The sequence below is a fragment of the Thalia democratica genome, chromosome 5 (assembly GCF_965202585.1).
Source record: "Thalia democratica chromosome 5, ktThaDemo2.hap1.1, whole genome shotgun sequence".
Taxonomy (NCBI): Eukaryota; Metazoa; Chordata; class Thaliacea; order Salpida; family Salpidae; genus Thalia; species Thalia democratica.
In genome coordinates, this window is record NC_139169.1 from 13,622,234 (window position 1) to 13,636,364 (window position 14,131).

Here is a 14,131-nt window from a genome sequence, read left to right on the forward strand (position 1 = left end):
TCAGAGGTATCTCTGGACTCTGTGAAGTATTTAAATATTCCAAGAAAGGTTAAAAAAATGTTTTATAAACTTCTGACATAAGAAAACTTGTAGTACTTTTAAATCTAGAAGATAACGAGTAAGTCAAGTACTTTAATTAAGCTTATTTTTTACAAGTTTTAGAAAACATAAAACTTTTTGCATTAGTGCTTGTTAAATACTTTGCTAAAATTATTAATTTTTATATACTTTTCCACAATAAACTTATTAAAAGTATACCAAACTTAAAGTAGAACACGCAGTTAAATAACAAAAAGTGTTCTGTAATACTTCTTTTTCATTATTTACTTTATCTAAAAACTAGTTACACAAACTTTTTGACTCAAAAAAACTTACTACAGTTACATTATATTATTTTTAATATAGAATTCGTTGTTAAATAAATAAAAAACCAACTCTAATAGCTGCAAGATTTGAATACAAAAGACCACCACATTGGCTATAAGTTACCATTCGTGGTCTTTGACCTGTTTATAAAAATGTTTAAAAGTTTTGATATTTAACTACTTACGGACTTAACTTTTGTAGAATATATTTGAATTTAATTAATTAAATGCAAACTAAATACAAAAAATGTCAGGGTTAAACTATAAAATTGTCTGTAAAAACAATTTCTAGTAGTTGTAATTAGACTAAAATTAAAGTTAAAAACGATGTTTTCCTGAAAAAACTCATACTTTAAGATAAACAAGTTTGTTAAGAAAATAATATTATCAAATTAATTATCTAATTGTTATTGGTACAAAAACTAAAACTAACCTTTTACAATGGCTAAACAACTTAAAGTTAAAATTATTTGATTAGATATAGCTCGCTTTCTATTTTTCATCAGTGTTTTTGTAATAAAACATCTACAATTTTTCCATGTTTTTATAAATAAATTGGCTGCATAAGTTTTATGCTAAAGTTATAGTCAAATTGTATTGAGTTAAAAAAAAAAAAGCATGATTTAGATGTAGTCTATCTGAGAAAACTAATAAAATTGACATCTATAATTAAAAAAAATGTTTTTTAAATAGTTTTAGACTTGTTTAAAAACACCTGAAACATAGTTTATGATTACAACTTATTGAAATTTAGAATTAAAGTTTAAGTTAAGTTTTAAGATATATAATAAAACAATAAAATGTCTATTCACAGTTTGTAAACAAAATGTACTTAAAAATTAGAAAGAGGACAAAAGAAAAACTTTTGAACTGATATAATCTATAAAGCTTAATAAAGTTTGTAAACAAAAAATGTAATTTTTAAATCAATTAAACATTACATAACACAAATGTTAAAAAAAAAATGAACAGATATCTTAAGAATGCTACTTGGCACTAATCTTAAACGAATAGTAAAATATTTCTACAACAAATGAAATAGGGATAAGTTTTTATGATCGGCGCGGTTTAATATGAATTTTATTCATGCCACTTATAAGTACTTGAAATGTTTCGATGGTAAAACTTTTACTACATTGTTTTTATCCACTTACAATAATGACGCATGTTTTAAATGAACTTTGTGCACTTGGGTTAACGAGTTTGTTTTTATTTTTATTTTGTGTTGTATTTTAAGATCTCATATTGCTTAAGTTTATTTTTAAACCTGCTTTTATTACTTTGAGATGATTAAAACAAACAAATTTTGGTTATAAACGCCTTATACAAGATTTTTAGCAAGAAAAAGACGAAATGATATTCAGCTAGCGTTCAAATTTACTGAGCTAGACACACATACTATTTTAAATAAATTAAAACTTATCACAGCTTAATAAGCATTTTGCAAACTTTTTTTCCTTTAAGTTAGGCTAATATGCTTTGTAAATTCGACTGAAAAATTACTTCGATGTTTTGTTGAATTTATTTAGCTTACTAAAAAGTATTACAATCTAAATTAAAATCTGATTGGCAAAAATTTCTTTTGACTGTTTATATATTAATTAACCAGAATCAAAAACCAAGTTTTTTATTTAAAACTAGCTGTAGGTTCAAAGCTATACCAGCCTTTAAAAATCAATAATACCCTCCAAACTTAATTATAACTTTTAAAATATTTTTTAGTAATCTCAAATTGCAAATGTTTAAAAAACAATATTAACAAAAATCTTAGCTAAAAAGTACTTTATAGTTAACATATACTTAAGTTAAGTTGTGTTGAATGACTTTGGAAAACAATTTTTTTGTTTATATTTTGCTAGTCTGTAAGATTCAATCTCAATTTATATTTAGATTAATCTTTCTTCGTGCACTCAGCTTCATGGACAATTTTTTTAGCATCTTTTCTTTTTTGTTCAACAAACTTACATAATATCAGTACAACGATTACTTATTATAACTTGAAATAGCATCCAAATTAAATGTTGCGAGACTAGTTGAAGATAGAGAATATTGTAGAATACAAGTATTACAATAAAAGGAATCATAAATGCTACAATTTAAATAACAACTGATATAACACTTTAAAAAGTTTTTCTTTAAAACTTTATTATCTATAAACTTATCGTAAATTTCATTGGAATTCATTGTTAGATTGTAAGAAAAGACAACTTTAAAGGCAAAATATAAATAAAATATTTTACTGTTAATTTATAAGTAACTCAATTAAAAAATAAATAGCTTTATCATTTTTTGAACTTTGACTGTTTATCACATTCTAAACCTATAACTAATAATAACTGTAACACTTAAGTAGTTTTTGAAAACAAACTTAATAAAAGTATAAATATTAAAAAATAGACAAGTAAGGTCTTGTAAATACCCCCATAAGATATAAATATACGATGTTTACTCCCACCATATTATTTCAAGTTAACAATATGCTATACATTTTAACTGTATTCGTTGATTCCAATTTTGTAAGACGTAGTCATAGACATGAAAATAATGATTTCTGAATTTAAAGATAAAGTGAAAATGTAATAATGTCAGAATAAGTATTTGTTTATCCTTTGATTTAGTTTTTAATTATTCTCCGTATCTACTTATCTCTACACCAATCCAGCAGACTGGATACAGCCCGCTAAGCAGGCAATTTTAGCAAAAAACAACTTTTAAAAATCAGCTAATTATAAAAACTATTGACAAATATGCACTTAAGTTCGATTTTGGTCAAAAGTGAGCATATTGGATGATCAATTCATCACAAGTTTCTTAAGACTTGAAAAAAAAAAACCTTTTTGAAAGCTACGGTGTCCCATTGACACTTTTTTTTAATAATCAGATCTGTTATTGATTCGTTGACCTTATCTGTTTAATAAATCACAAAAATGACAACTCGTTTTAAAACAGGATCGATTCAAGTTAGGAAAAAATATTTAGCAGACATTAGAATTAACTTATCATAATAATTTTACAGCGAATAAAATCAGATGAACTCGAGCTGAGATTATATATTTAGCTAATTAATAGTACTTTAATTTTAAATGCTCACTCTAACCTTTTTAAGTTCTCAATTAAACTTTTTATATATAAACATTACAATTATTACAAGTTCGACGAATCCTCATTCATTTTGTGGAAAAGCTGTTTACTTATACGACTGTATGTGATAACTAAATAGCAGTTATTATGTTTAGCAATGCATGATTTTACACAATCTTTTAATGAACACTGGACTGCACCGTACGACCTTCAATAGTCCATGTGAAATTCTGCGACCTGGATTCTTTCTTATAAGGACATACATAGAACGAACAGCTTTTAAATAGTAATCTTTTGTGCAAAATTATTCAAGTATGTTTTAACTTATACAATGGTCTAGGGTGTTTTACCGTATCCTACAAAATTTGGATATGATCAACTTTTGAAGTGAAAAATCAATTAGAATCTTTTAACATGAATCATAGATATTTTTCACATTAAGATCTGGTAAGTTATGACTTTATGTGCTTAATCAGTTTATTAAGGATAAAACCAGGTTGCATGGACTCTCCTAATCAAAAAAATATATAGGGCTTAACATACTTTCATGTCGGTTTAACTGGAATGACTCGAAAACACTGTTAGTTATGGGAAGATTGTAGTGTAATAAAAAGGGGAGTACTAATTTTGTTAAGTACGAGAGTTACATCTCTCAGTTTAAACTTTAATGGTTCATATGTCTTGTAAATAAAAGTATGTCTTGATTAAGATGAAAATCTTTAATATAAGTTTTATGACAAATTAAACATGACTAATAAAACTTGAGGCATATATAAAATAACACTCAGTTAAATTTATTATTGCTCATCAAAGTTTTTTATAAGTTTAGTCATACTTTGAAGAATAATCATTAAAAAAATAGTATAAGTATGCTAATTACATTTCTGAATAAATTTAATTAAAAGGACATGCTATTAGGAATGTTAAACACGGGAAGATAAATTAAAAACAAAAGTGGTAGTAAAGCAACAGGTAGTACACAAGATAAAAAAATTAATATGAAATTTTTATATGAAACTTGCATTATCTTTTGCTCAGTTGATCTTATATAAAACACTCTTTTGATAAAAAAATATTATTTTCTTAATGATCATTTAATTTATGGTATAAAACATTCAGACAAAATTTTTAATGTCTCACTGTTACACAATGAAAAACTTAAATAACATACGCAATATTCTGAGAAAATATTTGTCATAATTTATTCACAGCAAACTTTAAAAAATAGCTACTTAATTGTGGCTGATTATTTCCTCCCCAAATGATTGACACTCCGAACTCCTACTAACTACTCCAAGCTTGCACACTCCGAACTCCTACTAACTACTCCAAGTTTGCACACTTCAAATCCTACTATCACTCCAAACTTCTTCAAGCTTGCACACTCCGAATCCTACTGACCGCATCTCTGCTTACTGGTTCTGTTAAATATTTGCTATTATTTTCTCGCTAGTTAGTGAATTATTTTTTCTAGTTTTCAAAGCCGGAGATGAATACTTTAAATTCATTAGCAGGAGGATAGTAGAATACAAAAACTTATAACTACAAATTAGTTGAATTAATACTAGAAAAGACATTTAATAATTAAGGTATCTTAACTTAATACTGCCACAGCCTATGGTTACAATTTAATGATGATCTAAACTTTGGTAGTCAGGTTTTATTCATAACAAATTTTCATTATAAAACTGTATTCAACGTGTGCAAAAGCTACAAACAGACTATAATCATAAATAAAATTATTAAATAGAAACTAAAGCAAAAATTACAATCTTATACTTACGTTTAAATCATCTTCTTCTCAAGAGATAGATTGAGGTCTTCTTGGGGTTTCGCTCCATGAGGATCCTAAAATAAAGTTTAATTGAAATAATGTTGACTTATTTAAAAAAATTCTTACTGTGATTTAACTATTATATAAACTTATTGTTAAACTTTTATTGCGTTACGCCGTTTCCCTGCAGAGCAGTTCATCAGACGCTAAAAAAAGCTGGAAACAAAAGTATACAGGGTGATGAATTGGAAAATAAAAATACACACATAAATGAAAATAATATTTACATTTGAAATATGAGTTTTAAATAATAGATTTAACTATTAAAAATAAATAAATGATATATGATAACAGTATATTAATATTACATGACAATTTAATTTGTAGAAATGTTAAAGGGGCCACATCTCAAAAAAACATATATTCGAAAAAAGTTGAAAGTATTCTTGTAGGTTAAATTGTTATTATTATGATATAAAACATCTAAAATAATATTAAAAAAAAAAATTACAAAAATATACTTTTTTTTAGTAAGTTTTAGAATTTAATTTAGCTGTACCTCAAAAAATAGTTTAAATTAAAAAATAGTTTAATTTTGAAATATTTATTGAAATAAATAACTATAAATTATTAAAATTTAAATTGTTAACAGTTCAAATAGTTATGTACCCAATTAAACTTAAAAAAAAAAAAAACATTTTAATATATGCAGGGTTCCCACTAAAGTTAAAAATAAGTTTATAGGGAAATCCATTAAATATAGTAAATTTTTCAACAAAAAAAAAACAATGAATTTTAAACTTTCTGAATATATATTTTAAAGGTAAATAAAGTAAAATATGTCATTAATCATACATAAGGACAGTCTTAATAAGAAACTTACGAACGTTCCAGGGTTTTTGAGCTCTAAATTTATTTAAATAAGCAAACTTTAGATAAACTATGTTTAGTATTAAAATAGAAAATATCCGCTAGGTGGCGCCATAAAAATCAGTTCGTATTGAGATTAAAAAGATTTAGATTTAAAAAGATTATTAATTTATCACCACCTGGTGTCACTGTTTTGCCCATCAAATTAAAATCTCCAAGCAAAATACGTAATTTATAGGGATTTCAACATATTAAAAAAAAATTATAGGCAAGTGGGAACCCTGTAAATGGTTTTCAACACACTCACAATACAACCTATTTTATACTATAGTAAACACAAGTGAATTATGGGTTATGAACTATTGTAATATGTTATATTATAAATAAACTTTTAATCTGAGTCTATGTTAAACTATTAAAATATGTATTTGTTAAATGAAAGTTATGAAAAATGAATTAATTACGGCTATTTCAGTAATTAAATAGAATAGTAAATTTTAATCAACATTTCTTCTTATTTAAGCTATATAATAAGATCTTTTTGAAATTGAAAAATCTATATTTAAAAAAATATGTATATTATTACAAACAAAAGACATATAAAAGCTATAGGAACTTATCTTGAGTACAGCTTAAACATTTGGTTTTAAAATAATAAAGATCGACAATCACAAATAGATTAATAACAAAAAAATTAAATAGTTCGACGCAGAGTTTGTTTATGGAATATAAGCGAAATGACAAAGCAAAAAAGAATGATTGAATAGAAAAGTTAAAACATTGTTATCTGTTACAATTGAAAAATTAACAGCTCTTCAATTATGAAATGACAAGAATAAACAAGTAGTATTCAAGTTAAAACTAAGAGAGTAAGTTTGTAAAAAGTTGGGATAGTACTTATAAATATCAAACAGTTTCAATTTAGCTGATACGAAGATTCAGATTTATTTTTGCTTACTGAGTTCTTATTTATTCAAGTTTGTAATATATCACTTTATAACTATGACCTCCATATTAATTAAATCAAACTTATTTGATATTTGTGATAATAGAAAATGTAATGTTTGGAAATTTACAATTTAGACATTAAAATATTAAAAATTTTCATTCATATCACTCTACGTATAATTCAGTGTCTAAGTGGCATAAAATATGTCTATTCGACCAATTTGTTTAGCAAAGCACACTTTGATAATGCTAAAAGGTTAATCTATTGGCAAAATTGAGTAAATTAAACTTTTTCATGATATACCAAATAGTAGACTTCACTGGATACTAAATAAGTCTACATAAACTGATATTTAATTTAATTAGATTTACCTGTCTACTTTGCAATTAGGAACCAAGGAATCTTTAATAATAGTTTTAGATATATGGCTAGTAGAAAAACGCTTGAATTATTTTCTGAACACTTTTAAATTATAGTTTTTTTATCGATCATAAAAACTTATTAGTTGTTATAAAACATTTTTTAAACTTTAGACACTTTTTTCAGGGTGTGACAAATATGGTACAATTGAGTTTTTCAATTAAAAATTCATCGAGTAATTATACTTATAGTATTTAAAAACAATCTAAATGTGCAACAACTTTATATTAGACTTGTAGTTTTAAATAAATTTGAAACATTAATAATTACAACAGATAGTTAATAAGTTAAATAGCATAAAGTTTTTGAACATAAAACATAACTTATGGATAGGACATCAAATTTTGTTTTATACAAGGATTTCAAAACATGTGATATATACATTTCTTTTTCTATAGTTTAAATGAAAAATATTAATAGTTTTTTAGATACTAACAAAAGTAATTATAAAAAAAATCTTATGATTTTAAGGGTCATAAAACATTTAATTATCTAATTAACATATTTTTTATTTAATTGTAATAAGTTTTTTTTTTGCATTGCCCAGACTGTATTATAAACTTTTTTCATTTTTAAAATCTTTAAAAAATACCTTAAGCTAATAAGTTAAAAGACATTACTTTAATTTCAAGTTCCATTAGAAGTACAAAAATAGGTTTATAAAACTCTATTACTACTGCTTTATGCTAACATTATATCAGTAATATTTATATGCAACAAAACCATAAAAAACAAACAAGCAGTTAATTTAAATTGATACAACAATGTTTTGTATAAACAGTAGATATGTACAATAATGCTTATCAAGTCTTTTCTTATAAAAATAATAAAACCCTGAGTTAGAACATCAACATGTAGTTTAAATAAAAGTAACTAACAAAACTTACACCATAAGTAAAATCCAGCTCTGGATGCTTGACCTTTAATGAATTTCTCAGCATTATTTCGTACAAACTCCCAAGTTGTCATCTGTAAAAAACATAATTATCAATTAAAATCATATTATTATATTTATGTTATCAATTTTTATAAAAATATTTTAAGTAAAAAAACTTATTCATATGAAAACACAACTGTTTAAAAATAATCAATTAAACTAAGATTGCTATGTATATATTTTTTATTTAGTTTTTTTACGTTGTTTATACTGAAATTCTAATACTTTTGTTATTTAATCATAATTTAAAAAATATTTTACCTCGAAAAACATTTAGAAAATATACAAATGTAAGGTATATACTACATGAAACATTGCTCATCAAAAATAAAAAAAACGGATAATTTAAATATTAGGAACAACTTGGTTTCAAAGCAAAAACAACGAATTTTAGGACATTAATCATTTATACAATAATAAAATTAAAATAGGCGTTTTTTTTCTGAAAGTAATCATAATTTACAAAAAAATAACTACTTTATTTTTATAATAAAAAACGGTACTGATAATTTTATCATCAATTTTAGTATAATAAAAGCATTAGGTATTGACAAAGTTGTGAAAACTTTGATTTTTTTTTTACAGAAAATTTGATTATAAGTTTATTAAATATATCAATAAAACTCAACTGCCAACTCAGAGTAAGCTCATAGTTATTGATTTAAAGCTTTTCTTGTCAAAAAAAAACTTAATTAATTACAACTCTTTTTTAAAACATAATAGGTTTTAAGTATAAATTTTTGAAATAAATCCTTCTAAACATGAAAAAAATTAATAAATCTTTATAAAAACAAAAGTGAGAAAAAATTCTTATAAGCTTAATTATAAAAAGTCTATACTAATAGTTCACATTCACTGAAATTAGCACAGTTAAAATAGGTGTGTTTGCTTCAATTAGTCAATTAATTTTTATATCAAAAAGTTCTTCTAAAGTTAAGTAAGCTTAAATAGTAGTTAATTACTAAAATAGCTATTAATACTTGTGTAGAACAGTAACACAAAAGATACTTTAGTCACGGTTGCCATAGATCAAGCTAAAAAAAATTGTTGACTTTTCCTGTCTTTTCACTAAAAATTTCCTGACTTTTCTAAATCTAAACTCTTAATTTTAAACATTTCTAAAATACATAATCAAACACTCGAAACTATACAAAGCTTTCAATCTTATTTTTATACAGATTAAAACAATAATTTTTCTTATAAATTCAATCATCTAGCTTCCATTACATCACTTGAACCATCTGTGTATGATTGATGTATTTGCAATAAACAGCTATACCAGCAAGATACTTGTATTTTCTAACTTGATACAGTTTTAGTTTGTATGCATACATATAAACTTTAATTTTTCTTCTGGATGTAACATTTTCTCTTTTCATACTGTTTTCAAGCATCGACCTCAGCCTGGTCATTGTGCAACACAATTAATGATTGCAACAATTTTCCAAGAGAAGATATGACAAAGACTTTCAACGTTTCAAAATAGAATTGGTCCCAACGCTTGACTTTGCTTGAAGGTCTTGAACTTTAATGCATTCATTGAACAATTTACTAAAGTTCTTAATTCAGGGTTCGTGCGCGAAATTTTTTTCATTTAGCCTGACTGAGACCAATTTAGCCTGACATTTTTTTCAAAGTTAGGAAAATCCCCTTTAGATGTCATTTTATGTATTGTGGGATCTTGATTATTACTATTGTAGTCTCCTACTTCAAGTAGCTTTATCTTGAAAGTATTTTGAGCTTTACAAATCTGCAAAAAGCAACTCATAGCTTAGTTACAATTCAATTATAATAAGACTAAATTGTGAGAAGATGATTGACCACTCCCCCTCCCCCCTATGCCCTTAAAATTACAAATTCAGTGATAAGTTTAAAAACAAGTGTTATATCTAATCTATTACTAGTGTAAAAATTTAATATACATTACTAAGCACAATTGTTTAATTTAATTAAGCACTTATTAAACACTATAACCAGAAGATTTAGATTAAAAAGACTTACATTGTCGTGTTTTATTAAAATTTAAAATGAATCGCTTACACGAGTATTAAAATTCAAACAAACAGTTAAGTTGTTGAACTAAATTGTAATGTTCGAACTGTATTTTTATATTGGTTTTTGATAATTATGACGTATTTAATCTACTAAAAACAAAATAATGAAGATTCTTTGAAAAATTTAAGAGATTCAACAAAAGGTTTTAAGCTTTTATTTTTACAAATACTGATTGATTTTGTCTTTAATAAATAAATCTTTATTTAGAAATAAATTCACATCTCAATTTGATCTTGAAAAGATTTTTCAATTTTTTTAAACAAAAATTTTCAAGCATTTGAACTGAGAAAAACTGAGATTCTCAAGTTTTTCAATAAAAAAACTGAATTAGCCTGATGTTTTTCAACTTTTTTCAAAAAAACTGATTTAGCCTGACGCGCACGAACCCTGTTAATTGTTCAATGCTAGCATCACCTTAAGGGTTGGAGCTTAAATGCAAAATGCTTAACATCAATTGTGACTTCTAATTTTTCAAAGCAATGCGGGTTTAGGCATGACATACGTTATAACAAATACTCTACATTCTTGTTGAAATTTAAAACCTTTTGTTCCTCAACTAGGTATTATACTTAAATTTGTAAGCAAATTGGTTGCAGCTTGATCATTCAATTCAAACTTGAATAACTAGTTAAGGCTTAGGTTTGTAACTATCACGTCTTTCATAATGATGCACAGCAATTTAATTACCAAGCGCAAAATGTCCTCATGCATAATGGCAATAACAGGCTGGGTACTCTGGTACAATGTCAAAAAGGCAGCATGAGAGATATCACATAAATAAAGAAATGCAAGAAAACTTTCATGTATATGACAGTTTCACTGTGGAAGTGTCCTTGCCACAAATCATCAATACTAAAAAGGAAAAAAAAAACTGCTTGTTCAAGTAGAGTAGTTGTTCAATATGTTAACAGAAAAATTTTGCAATTTTAGTCTGACTTTAAAGAAATTTTAATTACTATTTTACTACTTGAAGGCTTTGCAAAATACAAAGTTTTGTAAACTTGAACTGACAAAATCTGATGTATTTTCAAAATTAAGGGCATAGGGGGGAGGGGTAAACACCTTTTTGAAATTTGATCTTATTTTATATAGTTTTTACTAAGCTACAACATGCTTTTTACAGATTTATAAAATTCAAAATATTTTTTGAGATACAGCCGGTCAAAGTCGGAGGTTACAATAGGATCCTTATGGGAGGCACAAACTAAAATGGCAAAAAACTAGAAATCACTAAAAATCTATCTTCACCTAAGTTTTTTGAGATAAGTATTTCAAACTTTTAGGAAATGTTCCTTGATATATTTAGAAAATTCTGTTGGAACAAAATTAAAATTAATCAAAAAATAAAAATTTTATAACAGAAAAAAAACTTTTTTTTTGTTAATTTTTTATATAAAATTTTAATTTTTTAATTTTCAAAATTCATTTCTACAGAATTTTCTAAATATATAAATAAATATTAATATATTTTTGGGTTTTAGTTTCCGCCTCCCATAAGAAACCTATTGTTGCCTCCGACTTTGACCGGCTATATCTTAAAAATTATTTTGAATTTTATAAATCTGTAAAAAGCATGTTGTAGCTTAGTAGAAACTAATTGGGAAAAAAGTCTACAAACTGAGATTAATTATATCCATTATAAGAAAACAGCTAGCAAAATTGGTATATTACCTACCTTTGGTTTAGATACCTTCTCTCATTAGTTACTCACCTTTGCTGTGGATACAATGTGCGTAGATTTGGCAAAAGGTGGCTTTTATGCAACACGTATAGCAGGGTTTCCTAAACATTTTTTCTAAAGCCCCCTTTTACGAAATTGAAAAAAGCTGTGGTCCCCTCCAACAAGGTTTTTCAAAAAAACTACCATTAAAAACACCTAAGACCTTTATTTATCATCATCAACTCAAGAATATCTAGTGTAAATTATAAGTTTCAAATTATGAGCTCATGGCCTCCCTTTACAACTCATGGCCCTCTAGACTTCTGCATTTGCTCCCAAGTGGCCCACTGTGGGTAAATTTGACCTATAGTTACACTAAACTTCTGTATACTAGGTAATTACTGAAAACAGTTTGAAATTTTTTGCTAATTTCAAAGTCTGTTCTTTTTCAAGTACTTAAGTTATGTAAGCAACTGCTACTGAGTTTTGAAAGGAGCCTTAGACACATATATTTTTATATATAGAAATACTTGAAAACCAAATTCAATGAAATATCTCTTGGTTAAGTTATAGTATGGGCTAAAACTAAGCTTAACAATATTTTTAAGACATTTGTTACATATTAAATACTTTTGTGTTTCTTCAAACTAATTAATATTTCGGCAGAGCAGTGATTTCTGCTTAAAAGCTAATAATTTTAATTAAAGTTATTATATACTTATTCCTATTGATAGCATTATTATTTTTAGGATTTTGAGTATAAATATTTCAAAATAACATAAACAACTTACTAAATAGTCAATTGTTTCTTCTATTATGAAGGTCGATGTGTGTACTGTAAAGCTGATCATCTACAAATTGAAGGATAATTATTAGTAAGTGCCATACTAATTGAAAAAATAATTTAATAATTACAATATTTTTGATAAGTAACTCAGTTTTAAAAGTTGTTTTGAATTTTAAAATGTAAAATATAAATGATTGAAAGTATGTATAAATTTGGCCACATGACAATTCAAATGATTATAAAAAATTTAAGGAGTTACATATCAAAAACTAACTTTTAATTTATAAAATAGAACGTATCAGGTCTAATTAATACTTATTATGAAAGAAAGCTTACAATACAAATATTATAAGATAAAACTCATAAATACTGAATTTGGGCTGAGTAAATATCAAATATTAGTCTAAATAAAATGCAACCATATCCTCATCAAGTAAATAAATAAAATAATTTTAAATTCTTTAGCTTAAACATCAAATATAAAAATAGAAATACAAGCTATTGATGAAACAGACTCTAAGTATTAAGTTGAATAAATACAAATAACTAACATCAATGTTGTGAAAGCTTTCCAAAAGATCAGGTGTTTGAGAATAATTGCCATTAAGGTCTTCTAAACATCATCTAGAAATTGAATAACATATAACTACTAATAATAATTTTTTTGAAGAACTAAAACCATTGTTATCATTAATTTAAAGAAAAAAAACTTGGTTACACCAGAGTTGCAACTTAAAAAAAAATGTTTTTGGGCTCAGTTAAATAAAACTTGCTTTTCTAGTTAAGTTTGTTTTAAGAAGTATAAATTTACCTAAAGTTTATAATTCCTAAAACAGATAGTCAATTTTTATATTAGGATAAGCTAAAAGCATTTTTAAATAATTGCTTAATCAACTTAAGAAAAGATTGATTTCATTGAAAAGGACCTATTTTTATTTTTAACTTGGCCAGTACCCATTGAACTCAACAAATTTGTGCTTTTATATTACAAAAATATTTACACCTTTAAAGTAGGGTTAAAAAAACTATTAAGTTAAAGATTTATAATATACATAAAATTTTAAAATGTGCCGAATCCCCTGTGTTTTAAACTTTACTAATTAAATTGCTTAGTTATTCATTTTAATAGTAGTTTTTACAACAGGTAACATATATCAAAAAGTAAAAATATTAGGTAGTTATCACTTTTATAATCAAAGTAAAAAGAAGTTAAAAAAACTATCCAGAAAGTAC

General features: G+C 25.1%; 1 long non-coding RNA gene across 1 annotated transcript; it reads right to left on the reverse strand.

Annotated features, from left to right (window-relative positions):
- Positions 1 to 4,499: 4,499 nt before the first annotated feature.
- On the reverse strand, positions 4,500 to 13,579 carry LOC145837124 (uncharacterized). The gene is made up of 5 exons (XR_014369916.1): positions 13,450 to 13,579; positions 12,903 to 12,962; positions 8,347 to 8,428; positions 5,230 to 5,294; positions 4,500 to 4,867 (listed from the first exon to the last, which is right to left on the reverse strand). It is a non-coding gene; the product is annotated as an uncharacterized LOC145837124 (long non-coding RNA).
- Between the last annotated feature and the right edge of the window lie 552 nt (positions 13,580 to 14,131).